General features: G+C 48.0%; 1 protein-coding gene across 2 annotated transcripts in view; it reads left to right on the top strand.

Moving 5' to 3' along the window:
- Window positions 1-6044: 6044 nt before the first annotated feature.
- Window positions 6045-26417, top strand: part of LOC149348265 (uncharacterized) — a 30563-nt gene continuing 10190 nt past the window's right edge. Inside the window, exon 1 of one of the 2 annotated variants that reach the window (XM_089585784.1) lies at window positions 6045-6604. The gene's annotated coding sequence lies outside the window, so the exon portion shown is untranslated. The remainder of the gene's footprint in view (window positions 6605-26417) is intronic. The other variant, XM_089585783.1, reaches the window with a different exon arrangement.

Raw genomic sequence — 26417 nt, forward strand, 5'->3', positions numbered from 1 at the left:
GACCACCTGGGGTTCTTTAACGTGCACTGACATCGCACAGTACACGGGCCTCTAGAATTTCGCCTTCATCGAAATTCAGCCGCCGCAGTCGGGATCGAACCCGCGTCTTTCGGGTCAGCAGCCGAGCGCCGTAGCCACTGAGCCACCGCGGCGGGGCTCACAGAAGGTTATGGCCAAGTACTGCACCAATGTGTCCAGATCCTGCCCTGGTGAGGGAGTGCGTTGTCGGTTCTGGTCACCAAGATCAGCCCGCACCCCAGGCCTGGATGTGCAATTCCATCAACACGCGGAGTTTTTTTATTTTTTTTAAACCCGGTGGAGACATGTGTGGCACCGGGATTCGAACCCGAGTCCTTTTGCACACGAGGCAGATGCTCTACTTCTACGCCATCTCTGCATCGCTGGCAAATGACAGCGTTAACTGGAGAGCCATGGGAGAGACCTTTGCCCAGCAGTGGGCGTAGTGAGGATGATGATGATGATGATGACTACTGCAGGCCTATACCGAACTAGTCGGGAGCAATATCTGCGCATGCCCAGAAAGAACCCGGCAGGACCGGCATAGGTCTACGCTAGTATACGTCTCTGTTGGGTTTAAGGCCCCCGAAGAAACCCGCGTCAGCGAGGTTTCTGGGCTATGCTGCGCCGTTGGTGTCACTGACTGGTCATTAACTGGATACTCCATGACGTCACAACATTATGCGACCATCATCGGGCCAATAACAAACGCACAGCCGCCGCCCTTCGCCACCGCCTGCCTATATAAATAGTTTTTTCTCTGCCAGTTCTTTCTGAACCATGAGCGACGCAACTGGTGGAAGTCCTTCAACTGCCGCTGCTGCTAAATGAGCTGCCAGAGCAGAGGCCCAGCGCCGTCGCCGCCAGAATCCAGAGGTGCGTGCCGCCGAAGCAGAGGCTTACCGTCGCCGCCGTCGAATTCTTAGCCTCAGTCTATCGAGAAGCTGAAACAGCTGATGAGCTGCGCTCAACTTTTGCATTAGGGAGTATCGTAATCGTCGGCAATTTTTTTATTCGTATGTTAATATTTCCGGGCTTTAAATCACCTGTGTTGATTAGTATGCTAATCTTTGCCATACATACACATAGGTTTGACTTCACAATGCCAAATATGTCACCGTTTTTGCTACCGTTCCCTTACTTGTGTGATCTTTAAATGAACTCCAGGTACTTGAGCACGCCTGTCTATATAAATAGTTTATTCTCTGCCAGTTCTTTCTGAACCATGAGCGAGGCAACTGGTGGAAGTCCTTCAACTGCCGCTGCTGCTAAATGAGCTGCCAGAGCAGAGGCCCAGCGCCGTCGCCGCCAGAATCCAGAGGTGCGTGCCGCCGAAGCAGAGGCTTACCGTCGCCGCCGTCGAATTCTTAGCCTCAGTCTATCGAGAAGCTGAAACAGCTGATGAGCTGCGCTCAAATTTTGCATTAGGGAGTATCGTAATCGTCGGCAATTTTTTTATTCGTATGTTAATATTTCCGGGCTTTAAATCACCTGTGTTGATTAGTATGCTAATCTTTGCTATACATACACATAGGTTTGACTTCACAATGCCAAATATGTCACCGTTTTTGTTACTGCTTCCTTACTTGTGTGATCTTTAAATGAACTCCAGGTACTTGAGCACGTGTAGCTCCAGCAGATAAAATTTATTAAATTATCAATTCTTCTCGATGGGGCAGAAGCCAGGGCCACATCGCCAACAGCCGGTGGGCACTTCAAGAGGTTAGCAACGGCCTATCTTCATTCTTCTCCCTTCCGCTTCTGGCCTGTGTAGATAAGGTTTACTGAAAGCCAAGAAATGCTTTTCAACAGCGCCGACTTCGTCAGCTTTCTTTATCGCCAGCCTTATCGGCGATGTCCTGGAGCTGTAGGAACTAACAGTCTTTCTGGAAGGCACTTGTGACCTGCCATGTTACCTCTAGATATGATAAACCTAGCAGGCTGTTCAAATACGTGCCACAACGGTCATCTGCGGAGATCATGAGCCTGGGGAAGAAGGGGCAGACTAAAGCAGGCAGTGAGATTCTGGCAGCAGCCAAGGATTCAACCACTTGCGCCAAGTAGACACAGGAGAACCAGATCATGAGAAAGGCGGTAGCAAAGACTACCTATTCTCACGTATTACCTGCCAGCTTTTTCTTCGTTACTATTATACATTTAACTATCTGCATTTCCTGTAAACTTTCCCGCCGCGGTGGCTCAGCGGTTATACGGTGCTCGGCTGCTGACCCGAAAGATGTGTGTTCGACCCGGCCGCGGCGGCCGGATTTCGATGGAGGCGAAATTCTAAAGGCCCGTGTGCTGTGCGACGTCAGTGCACGTTAAAGAGCCCCAGGTGGTCGAAATTTCCGGAGCCCTTCACTACGGCATCTCTCATAGCCTGAGTCGCTTTGGGATGTTAAACCCCATAAAACCAATCCAGACCAGATCCAGATCATGAGAAAGGCGGTGGCAAGAACTACCTGTTCTCAAGTATTACCTGCGAGCTTTTTGTTCGTTATCATTATACTTTTAACTATCTGCATTTCCTGTAAACTTTCCCGCCGCGGTGGCTCAGTGGTTACGGTGCTTGGCTGCTCACCCGAAAGATACGGGTTCGACCCGACCGCAGCGGCCGGATTTCGATGGAGGTGAAATTCTAGAGGCCCGTGTGCTGTGCGATGTCAGTGCACGTTAAAGAACCCCAGGTGGTCGAAACTTCCGGAGCCCTTCACTACGGCGTCTCTCACAGCCTGAGTCGCTTTGGGACGTTTAACCCCTACAAACCAACGAACCAATTTCCTCTCAATAGGGGATATTCAAAATTCCGCAAGGGCGCTTTCCCGCGTAATAATGCTGCCCGAAACAAGATGGATGACCATGCGTTCAGCTGAAACAAAGCAAGAAAGACTGGTTTTTTTGTTTGAGTCTTCCAAAATACATTTCTTACATTCTATCCACACCTTTAGTGCCTGTCCTGTAGCCCACGTAGTTCCTTCATAGCGAAGTCGGCCATCTTGTTTGGGGCAACATAGTTATGTGGAAAAGCGCACTTGCGGAATTTTTGATATCCCCTATTGTCCGTTTTATTCAGCTCATGCTCGATAGAAGCCTTGAGTATTTAATCATGGCTACCGAAAATGTTTCCGTTATGAATCGATTCTTGTGTAATGCTGAAAACAGCGCGAAACACGGGACAGAGAAAAGAAACGACACACACAAACGCAACTGGCCCAACAATCCTCCCTTTTGTGCAATCCCAGCGGGGATATTTAACGGCTGATAACCAAATGATGACGGCGAAAAGAATGCTTTAAAAGCATACAGCAGGCACTCGAGGTTAATAGAAGCCTACAGGCACGCGCAAACAAAATAGGGCACTGCATAATGTGAGTACGTTACCTTAGGAACTAAATAAGCTTGGCACACGATGGCCTTAGTTGTCTATGTGTCATGAAACACAACACAACATTGGAACTACAGTTGAAACCTTACTAAAAAGCAGCAAGTTAGAATAAAGGCTGCCCAGAGAGGTGCGGGAAAGAAAATTGCAGGTGTAAAGCTAACATATAGATTAGGATCACGGTGCATTAGGGGACAAACGCCTCAACTGCTGATAATCATAGCCATCAGTGTAATTGGGAGTTGTCGATATCTCCCCACAAATCGAGAGTAAGAAATGGACTTGAATAGCCAATGCAAAGCGCGAGAACGCTAACCGATTGTGTGTCAAGTTAACAGCATGGACAGTGTGTGTGTGTGTGTGTGGGGGGGGGGGGGGGGGGGGGGGACTCTAAACACGAGGAAGCTTTAAGAGATAGCGTGGTTGAGGTTGGCGCAGCACAGGTATTTTTGTAAGTCGCCAGAACAGGTTTCCGTCCTTGCGGGGACTTTAAGTGGCTGGTGATGATGGCGGCAATAATGAAGACGGTAATAGTATTATGGGGATGATAAGTTAAGAGAACAGGTAGACGCAGCGGCAATATGAAATCGAAGGCATCGTGGCTATTCAACCCTGCTGGTGAATCGGACGACTTCAATTTTTTGGCAGACTGTGTTGCTAGCCAGCGTTATTGTTGTTTCGACACTGAATGTCATTTTGAGTCAGCCAGTGTCGCTGTTCCTTTGTTTCCACAGAACACAGCCCGCCGTAGTCAGCGTGCGCTCGGTAGCGTGCGCGATCACGGGTTGAAGTCGGTGGCTTGAAAGGTCAACCGCGAATAGGTGAGGATAGCGTATTAATCACTCTATTTGAACCTGACAACCTCGACTTTCATGTTGCGCCGGGAACCTTCATAATAGAGCTATCTGATCACAGCAGTAGCGGAATCCCCCAGAGGGTCCGTGTTTGAGAGTCGGGCTCAATGACCGGCTCATAACTCGGAAGTTCAGTTAAGCTCAGTTCACTCTTCCCACGACCAGTACAGGGCACGTACGATGTGTGGCGAGGGTGACGGGATAAAAGCTGCATCAAGGGCAGCTTGACTGGCTCCCTCTCCGTACACAACGTGGCAGCAGGCACAGCAGTTTTGGGAGGATGTACAAATATAGTGGGAAGAACAACAAAGAACAATTATTTCATCTAAGCAAAATGCACGTACTATGAGAAGTGCATCTAAGTGCAAAAAAAGAAAACAATGAACAGTGCATTTGTTGAATTACATCCCGATAGTACAGTAAAATTCAGTTAATATTGTTCAATAGATTTTAAGAGCGTGAGCTCTGACTCATCACGTTTCCAGATTTCGTTGGGCGGCAGCAACTAGAAAACAGCACATCTCGCATTTTCCATTGGCGTGCCTTCCTTTAATCTCATTCATATCAATTCTAGCAAACCAAACAGCTAACGCTCGTTACTTCAACGTCTTCCAGACGGTGGCGGCCTTTTTTTTTTTTCTTCGTTAAAATTCGCAGCTGCTCTTCTGTTAGCTTATATTTGTTTAGTATACTTGGCAGGCTGTTTCGAAGCATCTGAAGACAGTAGTTCATATGTGGTCGTGGAACGTGCCAATGTTCGTGGTGACGGGTGGAAAGAGATGACATGTTTATGTGCAAGTTGGAAACGGCCCGAAGTGTTGTTCTATTTTTATGGATTTCGGATTCCAGAGAAGCCAACAGCTGATGCTCATACAGGGTAGAGAGTTTTGCAGTCTCGTATATACAGATTAAATCAGAAGCTTAGGCATTGTATGGAGAGTTTTCAATTGAATGAACTGCGTTTGTGACGCCAGTTGATAAATTACGATAATGGTGATGGGGTGATATGGGGGTGATAATGATGACAAAAGTGCTTAACGATTAATGTTGGCTGGTCGACTTCAGTGAAGAGATAAGGAAAATAGTTAAAAGAATGTTACAAGGTTGGTTTAGGTTTGGTTTATTGGGGTTTAACGTCCCAAAGCGACTGAGGCTATGAGAGGCGCCGTAGGGAAGGGCTCCGGAAATTTCGACCACCTGGGGTTCTTTAACGTGCACTGACATCGGACAGCACGCGAGCCTCTAGAACCAACGTCTTTCGGGTCAGCAGCCGAGCGCCGTAACCACTGAGCCACCGCGGCGGGAGAATGTTATAAGGCTTCATCGATAACTGACTGCGCAGCTGGTCAGCAAACCTCCAAAAAGTGGCCCAAGTCGACCTGAGCTTTTGTTACGCAGTTTATGGTCGGATACAATTTTTTTTTAAAGAAACAGCAGGTAACACTTGGACACGGTCCGCAGCATCCTGTATTACTCGGCTTGCCAATCACAAGAGTAAACGAGATCAGCTTTTTAGTGTTTTACATAATTAAACATGCCAGGTATCAAATTTCTTGAGCTTATAATTTTTTTCTTATGATTATCTTCTTGTTTAGGTAACAGGAAACTTTTTAACCATGGACTATTTTTTTTTGTCGTGGAGGAATTCTGTGCGGTGGTCCTAAATGTGGGCAGAGCTTCACTGCGGACTTAAGTTTTATCTGATTACAGTAAGTGGAAAGATTAGACAACTTTATGCAAACAGGGAGCTATACAAAGAAGGCTCTCGCAGCCCCAGACGGCACTACTGCCTCCGCGGCAGAGTCCGCCCAACGTACACTCAAGATATCACGTTGGGACGCGCGCCATGCGACGACGGCGTCACCTGATAACGTTGTGACGGCAGCGAGAAATCTCTCACCAACGCTCGCTCGCCGGACTCTCTTGCCCACGCCAGCAAAGTTTTGTTTTACTCCGTCATTCTTTTGCACCGGCGTCCCGCCTCATCTCGGTGCATTCTGGCCTTCTCTCGGCACACCTCTCGCTCATCAAGCGCCGGGCATTCGCAGCTATCCCGTTGCCCCGGCACTCACGTAACCGGCAGCCATCCGCCAAACGTAGTCGTCTGTTCCACGCTCGCCGCTTCGTCTGTCAGTCAAAGAGCCGTCGTCTGCTGGACGCTTCACTCACAGTCTGCTGAAATCTAGTACGCTAGCAGTGGTCTGTCTACATCCAAGTACAAGAAAGTCGCCCGGAACTCGGCTTCATACAGTGTGACTTTTTCTTGTTCGGGATTTGCTACCAGCCGCCGACGTGAAAGTATTCGCTTCACGGCACTCCCGACCACACCTACATTACGTCTACGTGCAAGGTGAGAAACCTTCTTCAAATTCCCAGCCAGCTTGTATGTTCATCCTGCTTATAGAGTGCCTTCGTTCTGTATATGCGAATAATTTGCTCGAGCTGCAGGGTGGCAAGGAACAATTACACAGAGGAGTTATTCGCATAATAACATAGCGTTATTATAAGTAGAAGCCGTTCATTATAGCGCGTAATCAAATTTCTTTTTTTTTTGTTCGATGTTCTTTTTTCACGATTTCGCGATTCAACGGGCCAGTTGACATTCCCAAAAGATAGAAAAAAGATCTGAGCTCCAAAAGGGCCAAATGTTTTCTCGACTAAAAATTCGTCGTAATTATTTGCTTGTTGTCGACAGCCGCGGTGGCTCAGTAGTTATGGTGCTCGAATGCTGACCTGAAAGACGCGAATTCGATCCCGGCCGCAGCGGTCGAATTTCGATGGAGGCGAAACGCCAGAGGCCCGTGTTCTGTGCGATGTCAGTGCATATTAAAGGTCGCCAGGTGATTGAAATTATCCCGGAGACCTCTACTACGGCACCTTTTTCTTCCTTTCTTCTCTCACTCCCTCCGTTTACCCTTCTCTTACGGCGTGGTTCAGGTGTCCACCCAGATATGTGAGACAGTTACTGCGCATTTCCTTTCCTCAAAAACCAATTTTTCATTTTGCATCTAGGGGATCTGTTTTCACTGACATCGCACAGCACACGGACGCCTTTCGCGTTTCGCGCAGTAACTATCGCACCCTCGTTGGAAATGGTTTGGTTTGGTTTGGTTTATGGGGTTTAACGTCCCAAAGCAACTCAGGCTATGAGGGACGCCGTAGTGAAGGGCTCCGGAAATTTCGACCACCTGGGGTTCTTTAACGTGCACTGACATCGCACAGTGCACGGGTGTCTAGAATTTCGCCTCCATCGAAATTCGGCCGCCGCGGCCGGGATCGAACCCGCGTCTTTCGGGTCAGCAGCCGAGCGCCGTAACCACTGAGCCACCGCGGCGGGGCCTCGTTGGAAATCCGTAGTACCGAGAGCGCGGAAGCTTCATTACTATAAGCCTTTTCTTTTCTAATAGTTTTCTTACACGAACAGCACAGAGGCTTATCATTTCGTTTGCAAGTGCAACAAACTTCCCTAGCTTAGTAGAATATGAAACTGAGGACAAAATTATGCCCGGCATTTCAATGCCACAAAACGAGAGCCTGTATACAGATCACGTGGTCACGTTTTCGTGCATATCATCGATCGCATTTAACTAAACTTATCTTAGTCCATCGCTGCAACTTTTCGAAGTGATAGCTTCACTACGCCAGCCACTTCGCCGTCGAGCGTGGTCGCACCTCGGCCGTATGCCCGTGGCTGCAATGAACATCCGTCATGCGTTTGTAGAGGAAGGGAGGAAGTGGGAGTGAAAGAAGAAACGGAAAGAGGGGCCGTAATGAAGAAAATGAATTTGAGGAAAGGAAATTGCGCACTAACTGTCTCACATATCTCGGTGGACACCCGTCATCCGTTTGTAGAAGAAGGGAGGAAGTGGGAGTGAAAGAAGAAAGAGAAAGAGGGGCTGTAATCAAGAAAATGAATTTGAGTAACTGTCTCACATATCTCGATGGACACCCGTCATCCGTTTTTAGAGGAAGGGAGGAAGTGGGAGTGAAAGAAGAAACGGAAAGAGGGGCCGTAATGAAGAAAATGAAAATTGTATTTGAGGAAAGGAAATTGTGCAGTGACTGTCTCACATATCTCAGTGAACACCCGTCATCCGTTTATAAAGGAAGGGAGGAAGTGGGAATGAAAGAAGAAAAATAAAGAGCAGCCGTAATCAAGAAAATGAATTTGAGGAAAGGAAATTGCGCAGCAACTGTGAATCCACGTCCAGGGACGATGAAGAAGGAACTCCCAGCGAAACAGCGGCGAAAGACTGACTTTGCAATTCGACTTAGCGAGTTCCACTCGGCCAGCTGTGGCTATCGCGTCACTCCAGGTTTAACCCCAGCTAAACCACAGCCAATTTTTTCTCAGCTTATCCAAGCCACGCTACGCCCTTGCTGGACATTCCGATGTATTGCTGGGCTTTTCTTTCCCAAGATGCGCTGAACTGCCAAGCTAAGCACAGAAATGTTACCACATTCTCGCTTGACCAGTCAAACTAAAGCAAATGATCTTTACTTTTAGTTGGTTCTGCGTCATTAACTTTTGCTTGGTTTCTCTTTGACTTCCACGCACCGCCAGTCAACACTACGTATGTTTTGCAGGCCTTAAGTTTATCACTTATTTCTCATTTGATGAGATATCATTTACGATTAGAGCTATTTTTATCGCTGCTAAACGGTCTATGACCAAGCAACATATTTAAAAAAAAACACCTTGAAACGTTCCGTTCATATAAATCAATACTATCAAGTTTTATTGTGGACTACACAAGCGCTACAAAAGCAGACACAAAGGGAGAACACAGAACTTACTCGCAACTGAAGGTTTTATTAAGAAGCTTGATATATACACCCCCCCTAACCTCGAGCACTCACGTGTCGACCAATGCGCGGGAAACTTAGTAATCTGCCTTGATGCAACTTCCCTCAAGTTTTAGTCGTACAATAAGACGGGAAAAGATGCTAGAGTGGCAGCCTGATGATATATCGAATTTAGTTCCGTGTTGTACTACGAATTGGAGATATGGAATAGGAACATTGGCACTATTCTCTTAGCTTAACCCACATGAAGGAACAAAATGGCAGCCGTGCGGCTGTAAATGAATGAGAGTAGTTGAACGACTAGTCATGTGCGCGAAATACTGCCCCGCAGTGTGCAACAAGATTAGCGCTTCATGCATTCTATCTCGCAGTGCCATCGTTTAAACAATGAAAACTTGCAGGCCCAAAAAACGCTGTTGAGACACCCATGAAAAGGAGTAAACTTGTGGCGGTGCTGATTTTAACAAATAGCGGTAATCTTGGGAACATTGATGTTGTGCTCAGTATTGCGATCCAGTACACCTCGCATTAGCGCTTTAGCCTTGCGACATTGCAATGTGAACTTTAAGAAAACTTCCATTTAAAAGCTCCCTCGAGGCAAAGAAGCGGAAATAATAGCTTTGTCTTACTTCGACTCCCCGCCTCGTGAGTGTATCCACGATCAGGCCTATCAGGCAGACCTGGCAGACCTAAAGCATAGCAACTTGTTCCTAAACTACGTATGACTTTGTGCATAATAAACATGAGTTGTCAGTTAGCGCTTGTCCTGCATCGCTGCTCTCATGTCCCATTTCATCTCGCATTAAACTAAATATAACTAACGAACTAATCCTTTATATGTAGGGCGCTAGGCTACTGAAGCGGAGCACCCGGGTTCGAATCCTACCGCGGCGGCCGAGTTTCGATGGAGGCGAAACGCAAAAGGCGCCGGTGTGCTGTGCGATGTCAGTGCACGTGAAAGATACCCAGGCGGTCGAGAAATTATTGCGGAGCCCTCCAGTACAGCACCTCTTCCTCTCTCCTTTCACTTACCCTCATGGCGTGGTTGATGTGTCCACCGAGATGTTAGACAGTTACTGCGCCATTTCCTTGGCTCAAAAACCACTAATTTTATGCTTCGCCGGCCAGCCAAAATTGTTACCTTTCTGTCGACATGCAAGTATGGATGTAAATATGGGCAGCCGCAAGTCCGGGAACATGTTGTCGGGGAAGGGGATAGCGGCTTACAGCACGTTCCTCTGTAGATCAATGAGGAATTGTCTAGTGACGTCATAACTGTTGTACTGTGTGATAGTTGTGGGGCGGAATTACCCTCGTGCAATCATGTGTTTGTGACCTCACGACCTTCTCGACCAATCCAAATTTTTTCGACACGCCAGCAACTACAGCTGTTGGTTCGTACTCTCGACGCTGTCGAATTAAAAAGGGGTAGTTCTTTGATAGTTCTTTGATTTGATAGTTCTGATTGATAGTTATTTTTTATATTATTTCGTCTCAATGCCATGTCACTCACTTACTATGCACACCTTCGAAGCCACCAGCAGTTCCCTCTTTATCTTCCTTTCGATTATAGTGGCACGTTCACGATTTCCATTTTTTGCCACCAACTGCACTTCTAGAACTTGTCAGAGTGTTAATGACCTTGGCGGACTAAAATCATACTTGTCGAACCCCACACACCTGGCTGGGGACCCCGGGGAAACTGCACCTATTTACTACATCTGGCGCTGATAAGGCTGAGTTATCTCCACGTAATACTCCCACTCTGCTGATGCTCTTCAAAACGCCCACCACCTGGTGCTGACAATATATCATTTCAAGCGTCAGATAGCTGCGGCTCAAGAGCCCAGATGGAGCGTCCCATCAATAGGGCAGAGAGGATAATTATTACCACGGAGGAAGCAGCTGATGGGGGTCAAATAACAGCAGGTCTATTGAAGGAAGACAGGGAGATCGTGCTAGAAGTACTATCCACCTTTTAATTACTCCCTTATTACAGATCTACTCCACCTTGGGGAATTTCACTAAACGTTTGACCAACACTCATCAATTCGCCTCCGGCCATAAGCTTGCCGTCTCAGTTAGCTCAGTTGGTAAAACGACTGCTCTGGTGAAGGGTGGTCCCGGGTTCGAACCCCCAGACCAGGACGAATTATTCTTTAACTACGAAGTTTCTGAGAAAGCTGTATAGCTTTCCTTTGTAGCCGTATGACTACGCTTGGATAGATGCCAGTGAGTAATTACTCCCTTATTATACGCAATGTCTAATGACCTCGAGCGTACCGGAAACTTCGAAACGCTGATGTTAATCTATATGAAAGCGGCGCTGAAAGATTACAGGCCTATCAGCTTACTGTCAGTTACCTACAGGGTATTCACGAAGGCAGTCGCTAATAGAATCAAGAGAACCTTAGACTTCAATGAGCCAGGCAGCCTTTCGTAAAGGGTGCTCGACAATAGACCGTATTCACACTATAAATCAGGAGATTTAAAAAATATCCACAATATAGCCAGCCGCTATATATAGCTTCAGAGATTACGAGAAAGCATATGAACCGCTTGGAAACTGAACAGTCATGCAGGCATTGCGGAATCAGGATGTAGAAGGGCCATATGTAAAAATACTGGAAGATATCTATAATGACTGCACAGCTATCAAAACCTCCATAAAGACAGCAATAAAATCCCGATAAGGAAGGGTGTTAGGCAGGAATACACGATATCTCCAGTGCTGTTCACCGAGTGTTGACAGCAGGAGTTCAGAGACTTGGATGGGCAACAGTTGGAGATAAGAGTTAACGGAGAATACCTTAGTAATCTGCGATTCGCTGACGACAATGCCCTAAGTCACTTAGGAAATTAACTTCAAAGCATGATTAATGAGTTACACAGGCAAAGCGAAACAATGGGTCTAAAAATCAATATGCCGAAGACCAAAGTAATGTTCGACAGTCTCGCAAGGGAACAGCAGTTCACAACTGGCAGCGAGATGCTGGAAGTGGCAAGGGAATATGCCTACTTTGGGCGACCGCTGATCCGGATCATGAGAGGGAAATAACTAGAAGAATAAGAATACGGTGGAGCGCGTATGGCAGGTTCTCTCAGATCATGAATGGCAATTTACCAATATCCCTCAAGAGAAAATTATACAACAGCTGTATCTTACCGGTACTCGCTTACGGGGCAGAAACGCGGAGGCTAACGAAAAGGATTCAACTTAAATTGAGTACAACGCAGCCAGCTATCGACAGGAAAATGATATTAAGAGGCAGGAAAAGAGCAGAGTGGGTGAGGGAACAAACGCGGGTTAATGGATGTCTAGTCGATATCAAAAAATTCGCTGTGGCTTAGCTTGGTTAAGCCCGGTAATTGCGAAAGCAATATCCGTACCTACGCCATGGTACAGCTGGTAGTGTAGCTGGTGGTGGTGCTTGTGGTTAGACTTGTGGTGATGCATCGCTTATACAATCCAATCCAATCCAAACCAATCCAATCCCATCCAATCCAATCCAATCCATTCCAATGTAATGCAATGCAATACAATCCAATCCAATTCAATCCACTCCTATCCAATCCAATCTAATGTAATCTAATCCAATGTAATCTAATTTAATCTAATCTAATCCAGTCCAGTCCAATCTAATCTAATCTAATCCAATCTAATGCAATTAAGGTCAAATTAAGGTCAGTGGTGGCCACCGCCGCGGCACGATGGTGGTCACCGCCGCGGCACGGCAAAGGCGTGAAAGTGCAAGTAGTATTGCTTTCGCAAAGGTCAATGGTGGTCACCGCCGCGGCACGGCAAAGGCGTGAAAGTGCAAGTAGTATTGCTTTCGCAATAAAAGAAGAAATAGGCTTGGGCAGGGCATATGATGCGAAGGCAAGGTAGCTGATTATGGCTAAGGGTAACGAACTGGATTCCAAGAGAAGGCAGCTACAGCCTCCCTGTACTTGGAAATATTCGAAAAACAAACATACGAAGTCTGCAAAGCGCTCAAGCGCAGCAGAGGAGACAAAGTTAAGTGGGCGGATCGGATTAGGAAGTCTGCGGGGACGAAATGGCCGCAGTTGACAGAGGAGAGGGTTGATTGAGAGGATATGAGAAAGCTGCTGCCCTTCAGTGGGCCTAGTTATAACGGATGGTGGTGATGATGATTGTGGCGATGAGTGTCGGTATGCACATGGGCGCTACCAAACGGCTACAAAAGAAAGCCGAAGACCTTCCTCCAAACCTTCTCAACCAAAGAAAAACTCGGTCCGTTTTGGATATGAAGACTTGGTATACGACCCAGCAGATACATATACTCCCGAATACACTGTATAGGCTACATTTTGCTATCGGATAATGTGCCTATTTACAAATCTTAGCCAGTATGTAGCACGACTGCAGTGCTACCAGTGCGGTAGTGGCACAGTCCGTACCACAGCGCATGCAAAACCGTCATGCACCGAGGGTTCGATCCCCGAGTTCATCGTTAAATGTTATCTTTTCTCTTCAAAGCAATCTCACGCGCTCAACTTCTGTCGTGTAAAAATTTTCCAGCCTTAACTCCCTCGCGGGCATTTCAGAGCGTTAGTTGCTCCTCTCCTAAAAAGCAAATAGAGGAGTAAAAAGCCTTTAAGAAGCTTTATTACACCTTTCCTAAGTATCGAAAGCCGACAGAGAGACTAAACTTCATTAATATAGAGTAATTACGTGGGTGGTTCACCCAGGTCCGGGAAACCATGGGCGAATACGGCTCTCCAGGCCTCGCCGATCAGCTGGCGCTGAAGGGGGAGATCTGTGTGAGACAGATTCGCCTCCCAATACTCATAGCTCAGTTCCTGTAATCTGTACGCTTTACGTGTCTCGGGGCAGTTCCAAACCATGTGGAGGGTGAGCGGGCGCAGGAAGATTGCACTCTTGATAACATGAAACAAGATGTGAACACGCCGCGGTGGCTCAGTGGTTACGGCGCTCGTCTACCGAGCAGGAGTAACCGGGTTCGAACTAGACCGCGGCGGCCGCGTTTCAATGGAGGCGGAACGCAGAAGGCGCCCGTGTGCTGTGCGAAGATCCCCAAGTGGTCAAAATTATTCCCGAGACCTCCACTACGGCACCTCTTTCTTCATTTCTTCCTTCATTCCCTCCTTTATCATGTCCCTTACGTCGTGGTTAAGGTGTCCACCGAGATATGTGAGACAGTTACTGTGCCATTTCTTTCTTCAAAAACGAATTTTCATTTTCAAACGTGACAGCAAAGCTTGACAAGGAACAACAAAGTGTGACGACAAAACAAATGCATTTCCCGGACGAAGGCAAGTCCTCTTGTCAAAACGTTGGCTAGAAGACTGAAGCTGGCACTCAACCATCGCTCCATTTGTTTCGTGTTGTCCGGGAGTAGCTCTGTAATCTACAATCACAAAAACTCAATGAGGTCTGCAGTACACGGCATGGTTTGCAATCAAGCTGATGAGCTATGTAGACATCTGCGTCAGCCTGCAGGGCTGTCCTGCGAAACCCAATAGACTGAAACGCCTACACGTATGAAGGAATACGTATACTTCATCCGACAATATCAATACTAGGCGACTGCGTGCTAAGCGGCGCTTATTTAACTTTCCTCTGTCTGCACGTGGCAGCGAGTGTGGCTCAGCCCGAGCCAGTGGGCAGTCCAATGCACTTTCCCTTTCATCCTTCCTACAGTCACAACAATTACAACAACAACATCCCGTAACTTTTGGTGCCGACCCTACGTTGTGTCATATTGACCTCCCGTTGCTGCGACTGCCTCAATCCACTGCCAAGAGGTGGTCGAACACCCGTGAAAAGGACTGCGTACACGCACTGCCCACTTCGAGATAAAACAAGATTCTTTGTTTATAAAACCCGTACGTCAACTATTCAAGCCACGCCACTCTGTGAGTGCATCACACACTCTAAACACGAACACGCCTATATGGGAGTGAAAATAGAATAAGCTGTTCTCTATCACACTTGCGCTAGAGGATCGATTACTCCCGTTTTACCCCTATCTGTTCAGAGTGTACCACCCGAACTCCATCCCCTCTTGTCATCTAAGATAGCATGCCACGCAATCACAGGTAAAAGCCAGAAAGCTGATAGATGAATTACGCCCCAAGAGTACTGGGTTGCTTTATGGTGCGACATTACGTACGATTGATAAGTATTATACACACGAGGTGTCAGCGTAATGAACAACTTTTGTCGCATAGATAAGCGCTCCATTACACATAAGACTCCACTCAGCAGTTGTGATATTGCCTTCGGTTACCCATGGGGCGTCGAAAATAATACGATTTCACGCTGAAGTGTTTTGATACAGTGATCGGTGCAATATTTGCGCATTGCACTAGCCGTATTCCACGGCTGGTACAGCTAGGAGAGATCTATAGATAACAGTTGCACCTTGCATACCCAACCATTCTGGACAAAGGCATTTTTGAACGGGAACCAGTTTATGAACGCTATTTTTTCATACATTGTAAGGTTCCAATATAACAATCAATATATTCACAGCACACCCGACGGCAACCTTGCATTTTTTTTCATCAGCTTTCTTGCTATCACCAAAAGCGTTCCCCAGGCTGGTTTTCTATGGCAGTCGTAACTGTTCGATGAGATCGATGTAAACACTTTAAAAGAAAGATTCTGCTACATATCAGAATAATATACCATTACCTTCAATATTTACATAACAGTATCTTTCAATGTTTGAGTTTTCCAAATTTTGGAGCGAGAATGTTGAACACGGAAATGCAGTAATACCAGCAACGTAAAGAGTGAAACCGGGTGTGATTCCGCGAAATACGCCCAATAAGTTAGCCTTTCGCGTCGAGATAATAGTCTATTGAATCTCGACCCACTTGCGACGACTTGTGCGAGGCAAAAGAGGAATATAAAAGTAGAAGAAAAATAAAAGTGGGTATTCGGTCAATCCCCTCCCCAATGCACTCTTTCGGCTCTCATTCAAACGAATGTGAATACGATCAGATCGCCCTTCTGGCCGCTGACAAAGGAACTCCACCCCTTCAGTAATCGTGTCAGGCTGATTGAAGTCAATTGAGGCGGACAGCAGTTGCGTCGAACACAGATATTGCCCTTCGACGTGATGCAATGCAGCATTCAGTGTATGTAGAATTCGGACACGGGATCGAAAATTTCACCACAACGGTCGCTGCGCTGCACACAAGAGAACAGTGAAAACGATTTTTAGAGCGAAACCTCTACTTGACGACCAAAGCTGCAAGAGCCGAGGCATCGCTGAAGCCTTGGCCTTGACCTTGAATAAATAATAAAAATTGCTTCCGCCGGTATTTGAACCCGTGGCGACGAGAACAGATCAAATTCACTGGTCACTGCATGAGAGCATAAATACCTTGAAATAAAAAAACAATTATGCTATCGCCGCAGCCGATCAGGCCTCGTGTTAAACCGCAACACACTCTCGCGCTGTGCATTGCGCATCGTTGTCTTCATCGACTTCAATCTGCTGCGCGAACAGCTCAGATCAGCTTAACCTTCCAATCTGCATTCGTCAGAATATGATCGTGTCTTCCCCGGAATGGTGGCGTGACTTAGTGTTACAGCGAAAGCTGTTGTAGCTGTAGTTCAGAATTATAGCCGTGCTTTCTACCGTGGAATCTAAAGCGTCAGCCGTAAGACCTTAATCACTTAGTGAAATAATTTAATTTAACGTAATTTTGGAATTTAATTATTCTTAGATTAATTTAATTGGATGATAGAAATACGATTCGACACTTGTCGACCTTGGCAGGGCGCTAAGTGGAGAGAGAGAAATCTCTCTCTCCACGTTTAGGGACGGAGAGGGAGAAGGGAGGTGCGAGATGGAAGAGAGAGAGGGTGAGAGGCGACAGGTGGCCTAGTGGTTTGGAAGGCTATACGGAGAGAGCGCATGACTGCGCAACCGAAGGGTGGCTTCCATGCACCTGTCACTAACATGAACTGCGCACGCGCTGTAGGAGCTGGGGATTTTCGTATTCAACCAGTGCAGCTGGAGAAGAAGAGGCGCGCATGCGCAGAACGGCCTTGTGAAAAAGGCGGATTAGGCGAGTGAACATTGTATGATCTGAATGAACTCTGCAGGATGGCTCTAAAAAGATTCCCTAGGGGGCTACGCAAAAGGTCGATCAGCAGAACAGCAACAACGAGTTTAGTAATTCACATCACCTGCAGCGCCCTCTATGGAAGGTGTGCAACGCATCTAAATTGGTTTGGTAAATTGGTTTTTCGGGAAAGGAAATGGCGCAGTATCTGTCTCGCATATCTCGGCGGACACCTGAACCGCGTCGTAAGGGAAAGGAGGAAGGTGGGAGCGAGAGAAGATAGAAAGATGTGCCATGGTGGAGGTCTCCGGAATAATCTCGACCACCTGGGGATCTTTAACGTGCACTGACAGCGCACAGCACACGGGTGCCTCTTGCGTTTCGCCTCCATCGAAACGCGGCCGTCGCTGTAGGGTTCTGCAAAGATTATCGAAGGCCGATCGAACGATACACAGAAGGCAGTTGTTTGACACCAAAGCACTCCAGATCTTGGCACCCATTGCCCTGTGCGATCTTCTTCAAGTTCTTCCGAGTTGTCACGCGTCAATCGTGCCATTTCGGGGAAACCGATTGCAACTACGTTAAACAAGCCTTCCAGGCCGCGGCTCGGTTAAAGTGCATCGTCGTGTGACCTTCGCGAAACCACTCAAAGCGGGGCTCGCAACAATGCGAGCCTCCCTGATAGAGGGCTTGCTATCTCTTCATTCCATTGCCGATATTCTGGCAGAAAAAAAAAGCAAGACAAACTGCGTTAGAAGCAGCGAAAAGGAAAGATCCAACAAGTCACGCCCCAACCATTTGTTTGGGAAAGATCGATAAGTGGTGCCTTTGCACAATATTACGCTCCCTTCCTTGCAACCTTGTGACGCGCTATGACCGTGCAACCCTGCAACGTGGTGCATTGCGATGTCGCGCGTATGTGTGTTTGAGTAGAGGTTTCGGTTTCCGCCCCTGATAATGCAACGGCCGTATACCTTTAGTCAAACCGTTAGCAGCTAGCACTGTGTTGTCAGTAAAACCTATATAGGCGCGTTCTTTAGATAAGATCAGTATTGTGTACTCGGATTTCATTATAACCGGGTATTCAGCGTTTCCCCTTTTGTTTTCTAGTGAGCTGTGGACTGAAGCCTATTTTGAGGGCGTCCGAACGGCAAATGACTCAACGGCTTATCGGTATACCATGGTCGAAATGAACAGAAGGCTAAGGTGTGCGAGTTGCGTAGTCGACATGCACTCGTACGGTATTAAACTTTCGCAAGATGTGAACCGTAGCGCGATATTCGGGCAAGCAAATAAAGGTCTGAACGAAGGCATTTGAACTCAACACCTTAAAGAAAAAAAATATATGGATCTCCGTTTAGCCAGCCAAGTTATCCGCAGATTGTTTGCAGTAAGAACGCTTGGCATTGAGTCTCACCGATTGGTTGTTCCGGTCTAGCGAACTGAAAAAAAAAAAACGGGAAACATAAGTCTTTGAAGTTGATTGATTTTTTTATTGAGGTTTAACGTACCAAAGCGACTCAGGCTATGAGGGACGCCGTATTGAAAGGCTCCGGAAGGAAGGAAGGAAAAACTTTATTTTACTCTAGTCCTTTTTCCTGCGGTTTGGGAGCATCTTCAGAGACGTTTTCTCCTTGATTTTACCCCCAGGAGTCTTCTCTGTCGAAGTCGTCCGCCTCTAATCAGTGGTCGGTTGCCCTCAGTCCAGGGCTCCGCTGGCCACTGCCGCCCGTTGAGCTCGCTGTACCAGACCTTCTTGGTCTTCACAGCGGTCGCTGGACAGCAGAGTCTCCCACTGCTCCGCACTCGAGTTTTGTATTTTGGGGACCACGTCTATCTTTTGGCAGGCCCATGTGATGTGATAGAGAGTAGGTTTTCCGTCGCACCAGGGACACTTGTCCGCGTATATGGTAGGGTGCATTTTGTTTAGTATATGTAGGTTTGGGAAAGAGCCTGTTTGTAATTGTCTCCAAGTGACAGCTTCCTCTCTGCTGAGAGATTTGTGCGGTGGGGGATACCGCAATCTTCTGCCTCTGTAGTTTTGTAGTATGGCCGAGTAATCCCTGGGTGCTGGCGCGAGTTCCGCGGGCTCATCGGATGCTCGGAAAGTAATGTATCCTCGAGCTATCCTGTCGGCCTCTTGGTTCCCTGCCACCCCCGTGTGCCCCGGTACCCACACAATTTTGTGTGGGATCTTGTCGCTTTGTTCTTCCTGGTTTTTAATTCTGTCGCTCGCTGCGAGGAGTATACGGAGCGCGTGACGACCTATCCTGCCATTCATGTAATTTCGGCAGGCTGTTTGAGAGTCGGTGAGTATTGTTAGCGACCGCCCGGTTCTATAGCCCTCCGCCACCGCTAGAGCAACGGCTACTTCCTCGGACTCTGCAGCTGTGCAGCCTCGGAGAGACGCACTGGTCATTTCGCGTAAAGACGAATCGACCACCGCCGCCACAGCGATTTTGGTGTCTCCTCCTCTCCAAGACGCGTCTGCATACACGGTCGTGGCTTGAGGAGCGTATGTTCTTTCGATGAAGTCGGCCCTCGCTTCTCTTCTGCCTCGATGGAGGTTGGGATCCATGTTTTTTGGTATTGGCGCTACCTTGAGGGTCTTGCGAAGCTCGTCGGGGATCGTTGCCGTCCTCGTCATTTCTCGCATCTGCTCGCGGTATCCGAGCCTCTGCAGGAGCGCTCTTCCAGTCGTTGTCTGCAACAGCCTGAGTTTTTGCGACTCAAGCTGCGCCTCTCGTAGCTCCTCAAAGGTGTTATGTAATCCCAGGGCCATGAGTTTTTCGGTTGACGTGTTGCGCGGAAGTCGGAGCGCTGTCTTATACGCTTTGCGTAGCAGGGCATCCGCTTGTTGTATTTCGTTTTTGTTGAGGCACTGGTAGGGTAGGCTGTACGTGATTCTACTAACTACAAGGCTTCTGACTAGTTTGAGTGTGTCCTCCACGCATGCCATGTCGCCTGTTGGTGATGCGGGTGATCATGCGTGAGACTTGTAGTGTTGTTGCTTTGAGCAGGGTAAAAGTGTGAGTACTGCGCTGGTTGGATTGAACCCACATGCCTAAAATTCTTATTGTTGTCTTTTCGGGTATGGGTGTCCCGTCAAGGTAGACGTTGAGTTTTAGGTCCTCGTTGGTTGGGACGGTCCGGTTTTGCTTGCCTCTCCAGACTCTCAGCAGTTCCGATTTCTCGGTCGAGCATGCGAGTCCTCTTTCTGCGAGGTATTGCCCTACACAAGACTTTATAGGGGAACTAGATTGAGGTATCCACCACCACACAGAGCACTGACTAGGGAAGAGGCTGTAGGATGGCGTAGGCTACAGACGAACACTTTTCCTAACCTGTACATATACAGCAAAATGTCACCAACGCAATTCAGATCAGACTGTCCCTGGTGCGGCGGTACACCTACACTCTATCACATTACCTGGGAGTGCGAAAGAAACATAGCATTCCACAATTATCAAACACCGAGTGAGGAGCAATGGGAGAGCTGTCTCTCCAGCAGTGAGCTCGAGGTCCAGAGGGCCTTGGTACAGCACGCTGTTGAAGCGGCACGACTCAGTGGAGCCCTGGACTGAGGGCCCACCCTTGCTCGAAGACTCAAGTCGCCAGCGCCCAAGCAGGACGACCAAGAAGTCTTCATCTCCGCGAATCTCTTGAAAGAGCAATAAAAGTTTTCTCTCTCTCTCTCTCTACACAAGAGGCCGCTTGCTGTAGCCTTTCTTCCTTCTCTCCGAGACAACCCGTGTTTGTCCAGACTGTTATATCGTCAGCATACATTGCATGCCTGATGCCTTCGATGTTCTCTAGTTTTCGAGCTAGGCCTATCATAGCTATGTTGAAAAGTAAGGGGGAGATAACTGACCCTTGGGGTGTTCCCTTATTTGGAGTGCGAATTTTGTCCGACCGAAGGTCTCCTATGCCGATGGTGGCAGTTCTGTCGGACAGGAAGGCTTTGACGAAGCCGTGGATTCTGCGCCCGCAATCCAGCTTGTCTAGGCCCGTAAGGATCGCTTCGTGGCTGACGTTATCGAATGCCCCTTTGATGTCCAGGGCCATTATGACATTTTCTCCCGTCCGAGGTACGTTTCGCAGGACATCTTCTTGTATTTGGAGGAGAACGTCCTGCGTCGAGAGCTTCGCTCTGAAGCCGAACATGGTATGTGGTACACAGTCGTTGTCTTCCATGTAATTTTGCAGTCTTAAAGTTACCACCCGTTCGTAAAGTTTGCCAAGGCACGACGTGAGTGATATGGGCCTGAGGTTTTCAATTTGTAGCTTTTTACCAGGTTTAGGTATCATTATTACTTCGGCGTGTTTCCAATCTTCGGGAACCGTCTCCGCCTCCCAATGTTTGTTAAGAAAGCTGACGAGCTCTTGTATGAGGTCGTCGCTCAGGTTGCGGATTAGGGCGTTGTCGATTCTGTCCGCTCCGGCTGCCGTGTTTCTGGTGGTGTTTCTTATTGCCGCGTAAACCTCTTCCACAGTTATGGGGCGGTCGAGTTTCTTGTTTTCGGCTCCTCGATATGTTCCTTGATATCGCGGGGGGTTGTGATCGCCGAAACATTTTTCTCGTGCCTTCTCCAGTAGGGTGATGTCTGATCCCTCGAAGGAGTGGATGAACCTGTGGATGGCTTTATTGTTTTCTGATTTTATTTTGGTCGGATCGATTAGTGCTCTTAAGAGATTCCAGGTTCTGGCCGTGCCTAGAGTTCCCCTAAGCGAGTCGCTGAGTTGTTCCCAATTTTGTTTCGCGAGTTGCATCGCATATTCTTCCGCCTTTGCCGTAATTTCTGCTATCTTTAGTTTTAGTTTCCTGTTGTGTTTTTGCTTCCGCCATCTTTTGGTGAGACTGCGTCTCGCTTCCCATAGTCTGAGGAGGTGGGCGTCTACTTCAGGCGTTGCTGTCGTTCTCCTTAGACTTTTTGTGCATCGTTGTCGCGTTTCTCTCAGCATGCCGCTCCATTCCTCCAGTGATTGGATACCGCCTTCAGATTTGTTGCAAGCCCCGCGAAACGCGTTCCAGTCAGTGATTTTCGCCTGTCCAATCTGGCGTCTTATGGTGTCGGATGCTATTCGTATCCGGAGGATAAAGTGATCGCTGCCTAGATTTTCCATCATGTTTTCCCACTGTGACTCCCTGCTCTTCCTTACGAAGGTGAGGTCCGGGCATGTGTCCGTGCTCACGCTATTTCCGATTCTCGTGGGGGTCGCAGGATCTGTGATTAGACTGCAGCCAAAGTACTCCGCTACTTCCACTAATGTTCTTCCCTTGATGTCTTGTTTCTGGTATCCCCAACTCCTGTCCATGGCGTTGAAATCTCCTACGATGATGAGTGCATTTTTTTTGGCCAGCTTGTGCGCTCCATAGAACAGTTCGAAGAGTTTGGCTTTTCTTTGTCTCGGCGGGCTGTACACGTTAAGTAAGAACGTGCTGCTTCCCTGTCGCTTTTTCGGAATAATTTCAACAAGCGCGTGCTCGATGTCGGTGTCGGCGATGGTATCGTGCCTGATGGCGGTAATGGTTTTGCTGACTAGGACGGCCGCTTTACCTTCGTTTTGACTCTCGTAAACCTCGTACCCTTGTAAGGTCGGCTTGATTCCAGTCTCTTGGAGCGCAATTACATCAGGAGGTGTCAGTTGTGTGTTTATATATTGTTTTAAAAGGGCCTGCTTTTTGCGGTAGCCTCTGCAGTTCCATTGCCAAATATCTAAGTGTTCTTGTTCTTGCCGATACGTATTGATCATGTTTACGCGTCACTGCTGTTGCCTTGTTCGCTTGCGAAAGCTGTTAGCGCTGGACGGTTGTACGCTTTTTCCCTAATGTTTTCGGTATGTTTTTGTTTTCGAAAAGCGCTTCTGATCTCTGCGATCTGCCCTTGGAATTGTACTTGCATCTGTTGCTTTTGCGATTGGATTTGCTGCATGATATCCTGCATCATCTGTTGCATTCGTGTTTCAAGGTCTCCTTCATTCGATGCCTGTGGTTGTTGTTTTGGAAGGGCTCTAGGCGTGTCGAGTTCCCGCTGTTGGTCCTTTAGTGTTTTTGTGAGTTCCTCAACTTTGCGTTCGAGCTCGTTTTGTTTGATTTGAGCGAGTTCTAGCTCGCGTCTGAGCGCATCGCTGTTCGCGTCCTTCGGTTCTGTGACGCGACTGTCTTTGTTGTTTGTGTTGTCTATGTTACTACCCTTTCCTACCGAGTGCGAAGCAGTGGTAGAAGCCCAGCTCACCTTGCTGCCGCTTGTCTGGGAAACCTTCTTCTTTTTCTTTTTCTCTTGCTTCTCCCCCTCCTGTGGGCCGGCTGGTGGTAGAGGCGGGAAGGAGTTGGACCTGGATCGGCTCCTCGATGTCTCTCCCTCTGAGCTGAGCCATCGCTTGGGTGGTCGCCCGCGTTGGTCGCTCCGTCCTCTTTCTCCTGTGGGTTTTGGCCTGGCTTTTTTCAATCTCTCTCGGCGCTCCTTGGATCCGGTCCGGTGTGCCTCGCCACAGATTATGCACTTGGGCGTGCACTCGTGGTCGGCGGGCGGGTTTGAAACTCCACACAGTCCGCACACAATAACGTTCGGTGTGGGGCACACGTCGGAACGGTGTCCTTGCTGGAAGCAGACGTAACACACTTGCCTAGTGGGGCGGTACTGGTAGCATGGTACTTCACCTCCGTAATAAATGACGAATTTCGGCAAGACTGGGCCGTCGAACGTGAGCACTGCCGTCTTGGATTTTTCGAGCATCCTTGCCTGAAGTATGGTCACTCCTTGAGTTCTGACCCGTAGGTGTGCTTTAAGTTCTTCGGGAGGGGTACCTGGCTCTACACCGTGGATCACGCCGCGCAGGACATCTTCCGGTGCTGCCACGTAAGCGTTTACATCATAAGGCTTTCCGTCGAATTTGAGACGGGTAATGTGCCGCACTAGCTGAGCCGTTTGCTCGTGCGGAGTGCTAACGATAATGATATTGGATCCGGTGCGAAGCCTTACAAGTAGGTCCTCGTCCTTACATTGCTGGCCGCACGCCATGACAATTGCGCGCGCTACTTGGTGGGTGGTGAGGGACTTCACCATGAGTCCTTTCTTGGGTCGAATAATGATCTTGTAGTCGCTTCTGGGGAGTGGCGGCATTCTTCGCCTAGGCCTGCTCTGCTCCCTTGATCCATACTTGTTGCAGCCGGTCGCATCACCCGGTAATTTTCCGTCTTGAGGATTGGCGTCCGGGCCGGTTCCCGTGCCTTTGCGTTCCTTTCGCCTTTGAAGTTTTCTCTGGCGCTTGGATTGTACAAGCTCCCAGCTGGCATCGTTGTTGTACCCGGCTGGCTTCGACGAGGAGTCGGACGGGATCTCGTCCTCACTTCCCAAGTCGGCGTCACCGAAGTCGTCTTCATCCATCACTTGGAATTCGTTGAGAAGGACGTTTGACGATTGTGCTGGCACATCGTTGTCTTGGCTGGGCCCCGCCATATGGTCCGTCTTTGAAACGGCGTCGATGCTAGGCGTCGGCGTCGTCGACAAGGTTAGCGGCCCATGCTCTCGCGATGTCGAGCTGGGTGGCCCGTTAGGGTTAGCGGGCCGGCGCCCGCTTTATAACTTTCAAGTCCGGTAGAAAGCCGAAAACTGGTCCTACCTCTTGAAATTTCTATCCTGGGGATCCAGCACTTGATATCTTTCCGTTCCGAATAAAATCCGGTGGCGAGAATGATTTGGTCCGGTGGAATTTGCTCGAAATGTGCGGAACCGATGCGACGCGCGTCCGCTTGCTTGAACCGCCATGTAGCGTCCCCGAAAGGCTCCGGAAATTTCGACCACCTGGGGTTCTTGAACGTGCACTGACATCGCACAGCACACGGGCCTCTAGAATTTCGCCTCCATCGAAATTCAGCCGCCGCGGCCGGGATCGCACCCGCGTCTTTCGGGCCAGCAGCCGAGCGCCGTAACCACTGAGCCACCGCGGCAGGGCTCTTTGAAGTTGCGCAAATCTTGTAACACTGCACGACGACAAGAACCTGACTTTCATGTACAGTGGCAAATTTGTTGAATACTCCGTGCCACACACTCTAGCATCATCATTAGCTATGCAAAATAGGTACTCAAAAGCCGTAGGGGATCAGTCGATTCATGATACCCAGGCCAGCTCATGGTTCGAGAGGGTTCAATAAGTCAATGGGGGCCGTATCACGCAACCAAGATAACCAGACATCCCGTCTGTTTAGTTTGGAACTGCAACGAGAAAATATGTTTTTGTCCTTGAGCATTGCCAAGGTAGTCGCATTGTTCCGTCTGTTTTGAATCCGATACCAATGATTCTTGGTTACCCTCCAAATGGCTGGCGACGAACACAGGCAGTCGTTTCGTTTACCGCAGAATGGTAAAGAGTAGATATGTGTGCCCTTGGGTCATGCCAAGTTTCCCTCTTTGTCCTTCTTGTACTCAAGCTGATGTATGCGCTCATTGGTCGTCCTCCAAAACATGTGCAATCATAAGGGGTGTACAGTAATTCATGCTTCATGGTCCGGAGCTTTCCCTTTAAAGGAAATAACTAAAGCATATTACATTAAAAGCAGAGTCTGCATTCCCCTGCAAAAGTTCGGTGTAATTAGTGCCTGGAAAGTTTATAAATAGAGCTGCGCAAAGCATTGAGAAATTAAATAGAACAAAATTTTCATGACTTCAGCTAACGTAAGCATCAACATATGTACAAATGCTACGCAACATCCCGCTAATTTAAAGGTTATAGTCTTCGTCGAACTGATTGCCGTGACTCAGTGTTTCTTTATATGGCTTCAAGGATAATAAAGCAGTTTCATGTAAAAGGTATTAACGTAATAAACCTCTCTGCAAGTCAGTTTCATAACCTTTATTACTACCAGCAATCTAGCTTGCGCAACTATTGCAATACTCTTTATTTCTTGTTTTCTATTTCGAAACCTGCCTTCGTGTGTGTACTTTCGTGAATGACTGGAAACCACCGTTTAAATAACCGATCGGTGTCCAGTATTTTTCTACGGCCAATATTGTAGGCATGCGTGGAAGCGTGGAAATGTATGAATGTGTAATATATATATTATGTGGGTGTATATACTATTTCTCGATGAGTACACCACCCCTGTTCTTGTGCTGAATGAGGAATGGGCGCTAGTCAAGTGCCTTAAAACAAGTTCTCTTTTTTTCGTCTCTACATTCGCTGCTCAACACGAAACTTGAAGACGCTATTTGATTTGATCTATCTGAATTTGATTTGATTTGATTTGAATTCACATCATTTTTTGATAGTCTCCACACTGCAAGTCGTAA

Source organism: Amblyomma mixtum, chromosome 4 (genome assembly GCF_055824585.1).
Source record: "Amblyomma mixtum isolate Tamu chromosome 4, ASM5582458v1, whole genome shotgun sequence".
In the NCBI taxonomy this organism is placed as follows: domain Eukaryota; kingdom Metazoa; phylum Arthropoda; class Arachnida; order Ixodida; family Ixodidae; genus Amblyomma; species Amblyomma mixtum.